The following is a 15,255-nucleotide window of genomic DNA, read 5'->3' on the forward strand; positions in this document are numbered from 1 at the left end:
CCGCCTCGAGCGACTGCACCTCCGCGAACTTTTGGAACCCAAATCGTCTTTGCTTCCATTCTGACTATGCTCCCGTTCAGAACATATAAGTTCCTACGCTTGTTCGCCTCGCACACGACCCGATCTGGTTTTCGGACCCTCATAGCTCCACCTGAAGCCGAAATATCGCAACCCTTCGAGTCCAATGCGCTTAACGAGATCAAATTTCGCTTCAATCCAGGAACGTACCGCACACCTGTCAGCGTCCTCACGACCCCATCGTGCATTTGGATCTTTATCGTGCCGACTCTCAATACTTTGCACGCTGTCCCGTTCCCTATCAGTGCCTTTCCACCTTTGATCGCCTTATAGGTGGCAAAAGACTCCTTCTCCGGACATACGTGAAAAGAACATGCCGAATCGAGCACCCACGCATCGTCCGAAATTTTCGCACCTCCGGTCGCCGCACACAGCACATCAGAATCAATCATCTTCGACTCTGCTGTCTGTGCCGTCGCTGATATCGCCTCGTCCTGGTTCACGACAGTTTGCTCCTTCTGTCGCTTTAACTCCTTCAGATCATCCTGAAGTTTTCGACAATTGCGCTTGATATGTCCCTTCCTGTGACAGTAAAAGCATTCTACCTCAGATAGCGGTTTCTTCTGTTGATATCCGGTCGCCGATATTCTCGCCTCCTTCTTCGCAGTCACTACCAGCCCTACATCCTGACTTTGCGTGCCGGACTCCTGAGTCATCTTTCGCATCTCGTTCGAGAGAAGCATCGCCGTGACCGCCTCCACGGTTATGGACTCCTTGCCATAAAGCAACGTGGTCACCAGATACTCATATGTCGTCGGTAACGAAGATAGTAGGATCAACGCCTTATCTTCGTCATCCAGATTGACTCCGATGCTGGTCAACTGGGCCACCACCTTGTTGAACTCATTTAGATGATCATGTAGGCTCGCCGCTTCTTGCATCCGCAACGTAAACAGTCGCTGCTTCAGATACAATCTGTTCGTTAGGGATTTGGTCATGTACAGATCTTCCAATTTCTTCCACAATTTCGCCGGTGTCGTCTCGTTGGCTACATTAAAAAGAACCTCATCTGCTAATGATAGATGAAGCGTACTCAGCGCCTTCCGCTCCATCTTTGTCCATGCCGCATTCGTGACCTCCGCCGACTTTGCTTCCTTCCCGTTCAACGTCTCGTCTAACTCTTGCTGTACGAGAATTGCTCGTACTTTAATTTGCCATAATCCGAAATTGTTCTTGCCGTCGAACTTCTCGATTTCGAATTTCGTGGCCATCTCCGTCGATCTCTCCCGCAGATCGGTAACCTTCGGCTCTGATACCGCTTGTTGGGAATCCGGTACTCGCCCCGGTACCGGATCTCGTGAATCCGCAATCCGCTACGATACCGACTGCTGTGGATTCGGTACCGATTGTTGGGATTCCGCAACGGAAACATCAAATCGAATTTTTACCATAAACCCGTCTTCTCAGCAAAAGCTGATACAATCATAAAAGATAAAAATATGCAGGTAAAATAAGGTTCATTAAATAAGAGAAGATTACACTTGACTCATCTTCTGCACAGAGTAGCTACAATAGGGGTGGAACTGGGCCCGGGCCTAAACAAGGCCCGGCCCGATGGGCCATGTTTGGGCCGGGCTTTGGGTATTAAAAATACAACTTTGGGTTCGGGCCGGGTTTAAAAATTTAGGCCCGAAAAAATTTTGGGCCTATTTGGGCATGTCCAAGCCCGACCCGAGCCCGACCCAAAAGCCCGATATATTAATTATCAAAATAAAATATTTAATTATATATATTATTTATCTATTAAAAGAAATAAATGATATAGTATATCATATATAGTATATATTGTTATTAATGATATGTACTTATATATATGAGGATATATTATATATTAACAAAATATTTAGTTCTATATTATGATATATTTGATCTTAGATATTAATTTCTTTGATGTGATAAAACTAAAAATAGGTATTTTATTTTAATTTTATACAAATAAAAGTATTCATATATTATATGATAAATGCATAAAATGGGCCTCCACAAAGCCCGATGGGTATTGGGTATTGGGCTTGGGCTTGGGTCGGGCCTTAATTTTTTTAAAAAATTGGATAAAAGCCCGACCCGAAGCCCAACATATTTTTTTGGGCCGGGCTTGGGCATAGTAATACCCGACCCAAGCCCGGCCCAGTTCCACCCCTAAGCTACAACCCGAGCCCTCTTTCTGAATCTCTTCTACCCTTCTCTCGTCTTCTATAAAACCCACAAAGAAGACCTCTCCACGTGCACCCGTGCACAAGGTGCACTAAAATAACTCTCTCTCTCTCTTTTTCTCTCTCTGGGACGACACCCCAATGGTTCCAGCCGTACTACCCTAAAAAAAAAGAGAGCCACAATGCCTATTTATAATGCTCAACTTAAAACGTACCCCAATCCTAATATATTTAGGATTCAAACTTTAATTAATATCTAAATCTATCTTAATCAATCTCTAATAGATTTAAATATTAATCCTAATCTAGTTAGGTTTATTCTCTAATTAATATTTAAATCATGATTTATCTCCAACAGATTTAAATATTAATTCTAATTCAAATAGGATTCAATTACAAATCTAACCAAATTCTAACAATAAGAACGTAACCAATTAAGTGTGTCTTCTCCGTACGTAATAACTGGAGTAGTGAAGTGGTCATATTGTAATTAATGAGTCTCAGTCTCTCAGATACCCCTTACCCCTGAATTATAGACCACAGGGATACACTCATACACCCTTTTCCTTTAACACTGAGATCCAAACTCAAGATCTACCGTCTAAACTAAGCTGGTAACAAACTTTTCTGAAACTAAGAATTAAGTAAAATTTTATGTTGGTTGGTACCCGAGTACAAGTGACAGAGAGCTTGATGGTTGGTATCCGAAATCCCAAATTCGAATTCTAGTTGATTTACATTTTTAGTTAAGTTTATTTCTTTAAAAAAAATAAATGAAGCGGGTTAAGCTGACTTGACACAATCCCTTACTATCCTAAGTACTACTTTCCTAGGAAAAAAAAAAATTTAAGCACCGGCACTTTATGCAAAACATTTTTTCAACTTAGGGGCTGTTTGATTTCTCGTAAAATCGCCCGGAAAATAAATTTTTAATGGAAAAGTATGATTCCGTTTGTTTGTTCGTAAAAAAAATTTTCAGGAATTTTTTTTTTTTACAAATCTGAGGAAAACGGAGGTTTTCGTTTTCCGCTCAACACGAACGGAAAACGAAAACCATTTTTCGCGGCGCTGGGAGGGGCGGGGTTCATAGGCGTGCGGTCCACGAGGCGCACCCCACCTCGTGGACCGTGAGAGAGAGGTCCACTAAGGTGCGGTAAACATTTTTTCCACCGAAAATTTATTTTCCACAGTTTTATATGGAACCAAACACATGCTTAATATGGTTCCAAATTCAGGCCGTGCCGTGCTAGGCAGGAGCTACCAAGTCTCCAGCCTAGCACGGCTCTTGGGCTCGGAAGACACATGCCGTGCCGTGCTCCGAGCCGGCCCCTTAAAGTTTTTATTTTTTAAAAAAATCTACAAAATTTAAAATATAAACAAAACAATTATTTCTAATTATATTAATATTTTGATTGAAAAAAATTAAAATTTATAAAAATAATTAATTATTTTGTCTTCAAAAATATATAAATTTTTATTTTTTTTGAAAAAAAGAATTCACATAGTTTTTGGTCCAATGGACCAAAGGTCTGCCGTGGCAAACCTTGGGAGGATAGCTCCTGGCCCAAAGGAGCTCAAACACTAAGGCCAAGGCATGATTCCTTGGGCCTTGGGGTTCGGGCCATATTGTGCCGGGCCATGGGCTTTCCCTCGGCCAGTATGGTCCAGTCCCGTTTCGCGCTGTTGGGTTTGGATTCGAATAAAATTTCGAATTTCCGTATCCACCGACATCTCTAGTAATGCCGGTCAAGTTTATATTTGTTTTAAGAGATAGGTAGCATGTTACCCGCTTTGTTTATTTTATTTATAAATAAATTTAGTTAGAAATGTGAATCAGTTAGGATTCGAACTTGAGACCTCAGGTACCAACCACCAATCCTTTTGCCATATGTATTAGAAACAGTCGGTTTTTTATTTTATTATTAACAAAATATCATATTCTGCTCCGAGGAGACACCCACATGAGCCACAACAGTGTGAGAAATAGAGCGACGGTGCGAAGCTCTCGACCTTCTTACTTGCTTCTTTTGTGGACTTCTCGTTCTCCTCATCCTCAAGATCGTGGCGTGGAATTGCTATATATCGCATGACTATTATATTTTTATGAGTACAATCGTTTTCATACTCATAAGTCGTTCGATTTTGACCGTTCATTTTATCTTCGCTTGATGGACTTTATTATAATTTCGAAAAATTATAAAATTTATTTTTTAGAAGTTTCAATTACTTTACAACACATTTAACAATGTGGATCATTGATTTGGAAGCTCCACCATTAAAATAACTTATGAGTATGAAGGGCTTTATACTCATAAGAATATAGTAGCCCTATTATATATATATATATATATATATATATATATATATATATATAAACACTAGATATTTTAAAAAGCTACAATAATAAATTAAGGATAGTTTAACCGACTATCTCTAGCGCAAGTGACAAAGGGCTTAGTAGTTGGTATTAGAAGTTCCGAGTTAAGATCTTAGTTGCTTTACATTTCTAGTTAAACTCATTTCTAAAAAATGAACGAAGCGGATAGCATGCTACCTTTCCCTCTCTCGCTCTCTCTAAATAGAAATTTAGGATAGTTTAGAAACTTAAAATCTTCTCAAGAGTTAGCTTGTACTTCAATAAATCTCATTATCAAGTTGGGTCTCTCATTGTAATGTTGCTCACCGTTTTCCATTCCAAGGACAAGAGTATTGAGAAAGAGAATTCTATTTAGGGGGGTGATGATGTAGGGTTAAGTCACATACAACTTGAAAGAAAGGTTTGTGATTATTGCAATGAAATTATTGATCTTAATGGTATCTTTTTCTATGGTATAAATTAAGCTACAAGCTAAGGATGGCTCAATGTACCTTTTACTGGTATCTTTCTTTACGGCGTAATACGATTTACAAACTAAGAATGATTTAATGTAGTTAATTTTTTTGAAACAAAAATATCTAGAGTTTTTGTGGTTGAGCACTCATTAATTAGCAAGAAAGTGACCACAAGTTTGAATAATACTTTAATTATTAGTAGAAAATGTGACCATCGTATATATTACGGTGGAAGCATAAATAGGGGCTATATTCTGACCTTATCTTGAATCCTTGATACGGATTTAAAAAAAAAACAATAAACATATAGTAAAAAATTAAAATGAAAAATATTTTGAGAAAAATAAATACTTGATATGCAGTGGTAGATTCAGAAACTTTTTTTACAAGGGTCAAATATAAAATATATAAAAATAAATATTAAAAAATAATAAATACAAATTTTAAGAAATATTGCATGAAAAAAATATATATCATTTTAAATTATAATTGTTTTTGACGTATTTTTATATTTTGGAATGATGCAAAATGGCATTATTAGATTAAGATTTTCTTTATCATTCAAACTACTAATGTTTTAAAAAAAAATGTAAAAGTATTTTTTAAATATTTTAAGGATACTTTTTTTGGCTTTGGATTCAAGTTTATAATAATGAAAAAAGTGCTATGTAGAAGCAAATGATGACCTTTACTTATTTACTAAAATGTAAAAAATGTATAAAACTTATCAGAACTATGGACTATTTTGATTCGGATATTCTATCTTTCAAAATTTTGATTTTATTATCCAACATTTTAATTTGTTTGATTTAAGTAAGTCAATGACCATTTGAATTCAAACTTTATTTATAGTTAAAATTAGATAGTCGAATCAAAATGATCAATAGTTCATAAATTTTATACCTTTGTACCTTATTAAATTAGAACAGGGTCAATTACTCAATAAAGTAAAATTAACTTCTAAATAAACTCTACTTATAGAGATATGGGGACTCTTTTTGGAGAAAGTTGATTGGGTCAATTGATCCCACTCTTAACCATATGGATCCGAACTTCTTCAATTTATTAAAGGGGCTTTTACAAACGTATACGGACAAATATATATATATAGAGTTGCTCTAGGATACTTTTACAAGTATTATCCCCATGTTGCTATCACGTTTTTAGCCATTGGATCTACTTTTTGATTACAAATAGCCCTTGGATCAAATACTATTCCACCTACCACCACCTACCACCATCATCTCAACCTCACATCTCTCCATCCAAAGGCTAAAAACACACAAGTATCACTTGGGTGATACTTATAAAAGTATTCTAGCCCTACTTCACTATATATATATACTATATAATATATATATCTATATATAGAGATGATTGGAGAGAGAGGAGAGAGAGAAGACGAGAGAAGAGAGAGAGAGAGATGAGAGAGAAGACGAAGAGAGCAGCGCGCTGGCGGACACTATGGTACATGAGGTCTCTGCTATATCAATCTGTTTTCAATGATATCAACTTCCAACTCGAAAATTGGCTCGTTAGACTTAATCTTACCACTATTAATAATATTTCGAAAACTAAATTTTATAATTTTTCGGTATCATTTACCTATCAAGCAAGTAGTCTAAAAATGAACGGCTGAAAATAAAAATCTCATAAAAAATGATTATAAAGGACTTGAATTTAAAATCAAAGATACTGATCTTATTCTAAATAGTGAAAAAAATTTTCTATAAAAATTTCATCAAATTTGTATTATTTTACACCGTTAAATTCACAAACGCATCACATCGACTATTAAAATTGTCAATTTTGAGACATTTTGATCACTAACCAAATGATGTCGAAAAATTATGAAATTTAATTTTCAAATATTTTAAATAGTGTAGATCAAGTCTAACGGATCCGATCGTCGATTTGGAAGCCGCATTATTACAAATAATTTGGTAGTATGAAAGCCTCCGTGCTACCTATAGTATACTAGCCCAGCTCTCTTTCTCTATATATATATATATAAAATTGAAAAACTCTAAACTAAATTGCAAAGTCATATCATCACCCTTAACTTTTTTTATAAAAGAACTTAAAATTTTAATTAAACCAACTTTAAATCTATAAAATAAAAATGTATTTTAAATAAAACTAATTTATTTAGGGGAGTGTATAAGATTTTAGATAATATCAATATTTTGTATTAAATATTTTACCATTCTATTATATAAAACAGAATTCGAACCGCTTCTTGAGTTATAGAGTAGTATAAATTTTTAGTGCAAAAGGTTGTTGAATCTAGGAGGCTATAAGTAAGGTTCAAAAAAAAAAAAAAATCAAAACTAAAAAAATATCAGGAGTTTCTTAACTGTTTTTTAAAATAAAGTTACTTTATAAAATTATGTTGAACATAAATATTAAAAATATTATTTTTTAATAATTTAAATTTTTAAAAAATAATAGTTCTCTTACATAGTATAATTGACGGTATATATGAGGATAATATCTCAAACACAGAAAAAAAAGATTTTTTTGTTTTTCTTATTTATCTTTGTTTGTAATATTTTTTAATTATTTTTGATGATATGTGTAATAAAAATAATAAATAAGTAAAATAAAGAAGAGATATATGTCATGTAATAAGTGTGTGATGTGATGTGATGTGATGTGATGTGATCAGATCAGGTCACAAAGCCTGCTGAAAGTGGGAAAAACGGTGTCCACAAATTTAGTAGGAAAGACTAATAAAGTCTCCATAGGTCTTTTCGTTGCAAAAATATTTATTTTTTATATTTTCAAAGATGAAAAAAATATTTGAAAATTATTTTGATGCTCCCCTTCTTCAATACTATTAAATAATGGTTAAATTGCACTTTTAGTCCTCTGACTTTGAGCTGAGCAATATTTTGATTGTCAACTTAAATTAATTATGATTTCTAGTTTTTAAATTATCATAATTAAATTTTGAAGTCTAATTTAGCTGCTTAGATACTGATATTTCAATAATATGATAGTGATGTAGTATATTAGTAATTGGCACACTATCAATTGTAACACTATTACATTCATATCACATTATTGATTTATCATTATTTAGTCAACTAAATTCGACTTTATTATCTGATTGCAATAATTTAAAAAATTTAAGCCATAGCAACAAATTTAAGTTTGGAAACTAAAGTGTCATGCACCTCAAAGTTTTGTGAGGCCCGTGGAAGTTTCCTTATATCCAGCTGTAGTTGCGTTCGAAGCACGCTAGATGAATGATTTTCTCTGGGGGAGAAGACTACAAATGTAATTTAGTCTTAAATGATGGTGGAAACTAACAGGGGAGAAAACCATAAATGTAATTTAGCCTAAAAAATATTGAAACTAACAAGGGGAGAAACTCCATTTGGTGGACTATATGGCTGGAACGGAATAGGAGAATCTTCCAACTAAAGAAACGGAACTTGAGCTCTTTGATGGCGCAATCCTGCAAATTTAGACACATGTGGAAGACTTTCTGTGTTGCTGTGTAATCTTTTTTATTTTTTTTTTTTTTTTTTTTNCAGTCGATCAACATATATAATTATTAAAATTTTAAAATTAAAAAAATTATAACAAAAAAATATATTAAAAAAAAATCTTTTGTAGCTTTTTATGCACTATAAAAACTAATTTTTTATTAACATTTTTTAACTTTCAGTAATTATAGAATTAAAGTTTTCTAATAACTCACTTAAAAATTTAATCAAAATTAATAGTTTTAGTAGTTATTTTATAAATAATTCTAATCAAACTTAAAATTAATTGGAGAAAAAAAAATTAATTGTATGCACTTGGTGCATATTAACACACCATACACCACAACTTATATAAAAGGACTAATTTTCAATATCAAAACTTAATTAAATGTATCTGATTTACAAAGTGCAATAATATAAGTATATTTATTGAATTAAATTTTAAAATCTCCACCCAAGGTTTTAAGCATGTGGTATATATATTTATATACACACAGTGTGGACAATGTTTAATAGAGTGTATTCATAATTTCAAGAAAGGAGAAAATTTTCTTTGCATTTTGATGTATACTAATATTTCATACACTACAAAAGTATATAGATGATTTATAAACTATCTGATAATTAGTATTGTAAAATAAAATACGATATGTGCATGTATATATAAAATCTTTATTGTATTATAGTCATTATATTTTTTATGTATATTTAAATAATTATTTTAAATTATAATTTATTTTTTTTTTAGAAAAGGTAGCATGCTACCTCTTCATTCATAAAGAAAGTGAATTTAGCAATAGTGGGAAGCAACTAGGCTTTCAAGAGAAGAGAACCTAGAAAAAAAGAAAAATTAAATTATTTAAATATTTAAATTATATATTTAAATATTTAAATAGTTATTTTTTATGTATATTTTATAGTCAGTTTACAGTGCAATTGGTACATCCAAAATCTTTATGAGCTATGCGGCCAGCTCTCATTGAATGTTTGTATAAGTACAGATGTGACTCCTTGAGAATCTGTTTTAGTGATTTGACAGAAGTCTTAATTTATATATCTGATAAATTTAGGTAGATGAGCAATGTAGCAAACTTTCATTGGATGTTGGTATAAGTGGAGACGTGGCTTGTTTAGAATATGTTTTGGTGATTCGACAAAACTCTCAATTTATATATCTTATAGATTCTAATTTCCTCGAATGCATTTAAATAACATAATTCAGATTTAAGAGTATCGAGTAAGTGGTGCTTTATAGACTCTTAGATGAATTCTCTATTTCAAAAAATAGAAAATTTTCTTTAGATTTTTTATTTTTTATTGCATAGTTTTGATTTTGGTAGTGAGTGGGTAAAGTATCTTAATATAGTTTTTACGTAAACTTTTAACCAATTTAAAATTCATCTTGAACTTTAAAAACCGCAAAATTATCATCCGAACTTCGAATAAGCTGCAATCTATCCCAAAATCAATATGTTGGGCCAAAAAAAAAAAAAACAATATTGAAGTATTATCTACTATATATATCAGTATTTCTAAAGGGTCATTTTGAAGAGAGAAATTCTGTAATTTATCTTTTACTCTAGTCTTTTAGGTATCGTTTGGTTCGGGGATAAGTAAAAAATGGCAATTCCAGAAATAGGTATAAATTAAGATATAAGCGGAGATTAGATAAATTTTGCGTTTGGATGAAAATTGACTTATTCCTAGGAATAAAAAAATAGCATTTGGTTAGGTAAGATGGAATAAAATTAAAGTGGGTAGTTATAAATAAAAAATAATAATATTGTCCGTTTCGAATTTGAATTTTTATATTTTAAATTTATTTTTTGGAATTTAAAATATAAACTTTTAAATTTTAAAATTTTAAAATCTCAAATTTACAATTTTAAAAAATTAAAATTTTAAATTTTAAACTTTAAATTTAAGATGAAATTTTAATTTAAAAATACAAAATATCAAATTCTAAATATAAAAAAATTTAAAATATCAAATTTAAAAATTTAAAATTAAACAATTTTAATTTTTAATTTTTAATTTTGTAATTTTAAAAATTATAAATTTTAATTTTTTAACTTACGAAATTTAAATTTTATAATAAATTAAAAATTCTCTCTCTCTCCACTGGTGGATTGTTCCATCTTGGGGTGAAAACACTAGTTTCGACTCTTTAACGGGCTATCCTAAAATAGTCTGTTAAGGTGGGAATTAGTGTTTCTATCAATTTTCTTTTTGTGTTTGGGAATAAGGGTGAAATAAACCTTTTATTCCACCCTTAACCCCCAACCAAATATGGCCTTTAAGGAAATCGCCTTTTTAGTGCATTTGGGCATTTATAAATTGCAAATGATCCTCTAGATTTAGATCTACAAGCTGTTAAAGATATGCCTTCTTTTTTATTGGTTTATGGAAAAATAAAAAGGATCTCATAAGGATTTATTTTTGGTGGATCCTAATTTAAATTGGAATCCTAGGTGGACTAGGATTGGTTTCCATATAATACTCTATATTCAATAATCATATTGAATTTGAGTAGGATTGAGCTAATGCATATATCTATATATATGCATGTTCGGTGCATGTTGAGGAGCTGCGTGTAGAGGCCAAAATTAATTAGCCATATAATTAAAGGTGGCCCTGGGCATGTACGGCTTGAGGGGGTATAAAGGAAAATTAATTAGCATCCGGTGAATAGCTAATTAATTAAGGTGCCTCGTCGTACGGTAGCAAGAGAAGGAAGGTTGCTTGCATGCAACGACAGATTGACGTTGGCGGCGAAGCGGCGGTTCTCGACCAATTGCCTGAGCGGTTCGGATTCTTCGAAGCAACGGCATAAAGGAATTTGGTTAGAGTTTCTATACTTCTCTAATTTGGTCTTTTCGGTTTTACGAAAAACTTTTTTCGGTATTTTCTTGGAGTTTTCGTTGGAACAAGAAAGCTGGGATTCACCATAAGGTTCTTGGTTTTTTATCCGGAGAAGACATAAGGTGTAAGCTTGTACTTCTATTTCTTCATATAGTGGAATACATCTCTCTCGCTCTTCCCGTGGACGTAGGCAATTGCCGAACCACGTAAATCTTGGTTTCTTCTTTCTGCATTTATTTCTTTTACCGTTCGGTCGATTTTCTCTATTTTTCGTGCATCTTTGTTGGTAGCACATGACGGACGATCCATCCGGTTCCCAACAAGTGGTATCAGAGCGTAAGGTTCGTGCTACATCAGAGATGTCGAAAGTCTCGTCTTCCAAGTTTGAGGTGGAGAAATTTGACGGTAAAGGAAACTTCGGTCTCTGGCAGAGAAGAGTGAAAGCCCTTCTGGTTCAACAGGGCCTTCATAAGGCGTTGCTCGGAAAATCGAAAAAGCCGACATCGATGAGCGACGAAGATTGGGAGGATATTGATCTGCGGGCGGTGAATACAATTATATTGTGTCTAGCAGATGAGGTGATGTATAACGTAATGGATGAAGAAACTACAGTCGGCATGTGGAACAAGCTAGAGAAGCTGTACATGACCAAAAGCCTCTCGAACGTGCTGTACCTAAAGCAAAAATTATATGGGCTACGCATGAAGGAAGGTACGGCAATAACGGAACACTTGAACACCTTTAATAAAATTATTGCGGATTTGCTCAGCATTAATGTCAAGGTTGACGAGGACGATAAGGCGTTGATTTTTCTTACATCACTTCCGTCGTCCTACAATCACTTGGTGACCACCATACTGTACGGGAAGCAAACTCTAAAGATGGAAGATGTTACATCGACACTTTTATCTGAAGAGATCAGGTTGCAGGCGAGTACCGAAGAAAGCAGTGCAGGTTTGGTCGTAAATGATACAAGTGGAGGAAGGGGACGATCAAGAGAACGTGATGCAGGTAAAGGAAGATCCCGTTCCAAGTCAAAATCGAAAAAGGTGAAGTGTTACTTCTGTAAGAAAGAGGGCCACATGAAAAAGAACTGCGAAAAGAGGAAGGCTTGGCTGCGAAATCAGAATTCCTCTGCAGATACGGCGAGCGTAGCCAGTGATTCCGGTCAGGACGTCTTGACGGTTACAACAGATTCTGACTCTCACGGTGACTGGATATTAGATTCTGGTTGTTCTTATCACATGTCTCCAAACAGGTCTTTATTTGATACTTATAAGTCTTGTGAAGGCAGTAGTGTTATGATGGGTAATCGCACTAGCTGCAAGATGGTCGGTATCGGAACAGTAAAAATAAAGATGTTTGATGGTGTGGTGAGGACGTTAACGGATGTGAGACACATTCCGGATCTCAGGTTAAATCTTATATCACTTGGTACTCTTGACTCTACTGGCTGTTCTATTAGCATTTCAGGTGGAGTCGTCAAGGTTAAAAAGGGTGCCATGGTCGTCATGAAGGGAGAGAAGAAAGGGAATCTGTACAGGCTGATCGGCGAGTCGGTGATTGGAGGCGTTGCGGTAACATCCTCAGAAGATCATGATGCTGATGATACGGAGCTCTGGCACATGAGACTAGCCCACATGAGTGAAAGAGGGATGTTGGAACTGCATAAAAGGGGAGTACTCAAAGGTATTAAATCCTGTAAACTTAATTTCTGCAAATTTTGTTTATTTGGAAAACAGAAAAGGTTGAGTTTCAGGACCTCCAGTCATAAAAGTAAAAGTATACTTGAGTATATCCATGCGGACGTGTGGGGACCGGCTCCGGTGACTTCGAAAGGTGGTGCGCGATATTTTATTACATTTATCGATGATTTCTCCCGTAAGGTTTGGGTATTCTTCATGAAGGAAAAGTCTGAGGCATTTATAAAGTTCAGACATTGGAAGAATGAGGTGGAGAAACAAACTGGGAAGCAGGTCAAGGTTCTTCGAACGGACAATGGTGGAGAGTTCACTTCTCGGGAGTTTAAGAAATTCTGCAAGGATGAAGGTATTGTACGTCATTACACGGTTCCAGGTACTGCACAGCAGAATGGGGTAGCAGAAAGGATGAACCGGACATTGCTAGAACGTGCCAGATCCATGAGGTTATGTGCAGATTTGCCAAAGGAGTTCTGGGCTGAAGCAGTAGATATGGCGTGCTATATTATTAATCGATCTCCCGCCACAGCAATCGAACTCAAAACACCGGAGGAAGTATGGACAGGTAAACTTGCAGATTATTCCTCCTTACGGGTCTTTGGTTGTCCTGCTTATGTCCATATCCAGGAAAATCAGCGCACAAAATTAGATTCGAAGTCAAAGCCCTGCATATTTCTTGGGTACGATATGGGTGTTAAAGGATACAAGCTGTGGGACCCTATCGCCAAGAAGAAGGTGATTAGCAGGGACGTAGTTTTTGACGAAAAAGCTATGCCGCGTAAGGATCATCAGGAGGCTCAACGTGAAGAACAGTCAAAAACTACGCAGATCCAGGTGGAGCGGCAAGAGGGTGTAGATGATCAGGTGGAGCAGCCCCACTATCAGGATGATCATGGTACACAAAGCGATCCGATTGAAAGCACTTCGGAGGAGCCCTACTCTATCGCTAAAGGAAGGGAAAGGAGACAGATTCGTCCACCTTTACGGTACAGGTTGGAGGATATAGTATCTTATGCCTTATTAATTACATCAGATGATCCCACTTCCTATCAGGAGGCGATGCAGGACAGAGATAGTGGCAGATGGATGGCGGCTATGACAGAAGAGATGGAGTCTCTACAGAAGAATCAGACATGGGATCTGATTCCATTACCGGAAGGGAAGAGATCTATCGGTTGCAAGTGGATCTACAAAAAGAAGCAGGGTGCAGATGGAGAACCAGAAAAATTCAAGGCGCGGTTAGTAGCCAAGGGCTATGCGCAAGTAAAGGGAGTTGATTTCAATGAGATTTTCTCACCGGTGGTAAAACACGCGTCAATTAGGATGCTTCTAGCTATGGTGGCTATGTTTGATTTAGAGCTTCAGCAGCTTGACGTTCGAACCGCATTTCTTCATGGGGATCTAGTAGAAGAAATTTATATGGAACAACCTCAAGGTTTTGTTCAGCCGGGGAAGGAGAATCTGGTGTGCAAACTGAAAAGATCTCTCTACGGGTTGAAGCAGGCACCGAGGCAGTGGTATAAGCGGTTTGACGGGTTTATGATCGAGCATGGTTATAGCAGAAGTTTATATGACAGTTGTGTCTACTATCGGAGGCTTGAAGATGGTTCGTTTATTCTGCTTATGCTATATGTAGACGATATGCTTATAGCAGCTAAGAATCCGAATGAAGTGCAACAATTAAAGGATCAGTTGAGCCGAGAATTTGACATGAAGGACCTAGGAGGTGCTAGGAAAATCCTAGGTATGGAGATCAGACGCGACCGCATACAGGGTAAGTTATGGTTATCGCAGAAGACATATATACGAGCTATTATAAAGCAATTTAATATGTCAGAGGCGAAGGCGGTCAAGACTCCATTAGCCCAACACTTCAAACTTTCTGAGGAGATGTGTCCCAAGACGGATGAGGAGATTACTTCTATGTCAAAGATACCATATGCTAGTGCAGTCGGTTGCCTGATGTATGCTATGATCTGCACTAGGCCTGATCTTTCACATGCAGTTAGTGTTGTCAGTCGGTATATGTCGAATCCAGGAAAACAACACTGGGAGGCCGTGAAGTGGATTTTGCGGTATCTGAAGGGCACATCAGATAAAGGTATTCTCTACTCGAAAGATTCTGGTAATGATGAA

The sequence above is a fragment of the Ananas comosus genome, linkage group 23, assembly GCF_001540865.1.
Source record: "Ananas comosus cultivar F153 linkage group 23, ASM154086v1, whole genome shotgun sequence".
Classification (NCBI taxonomy): Eukaryota; Viridiplantae; Streptophyta; class Magnoliopsida; order Poales; family Bromeliaceae; genus Ananas; species Ananas comosus.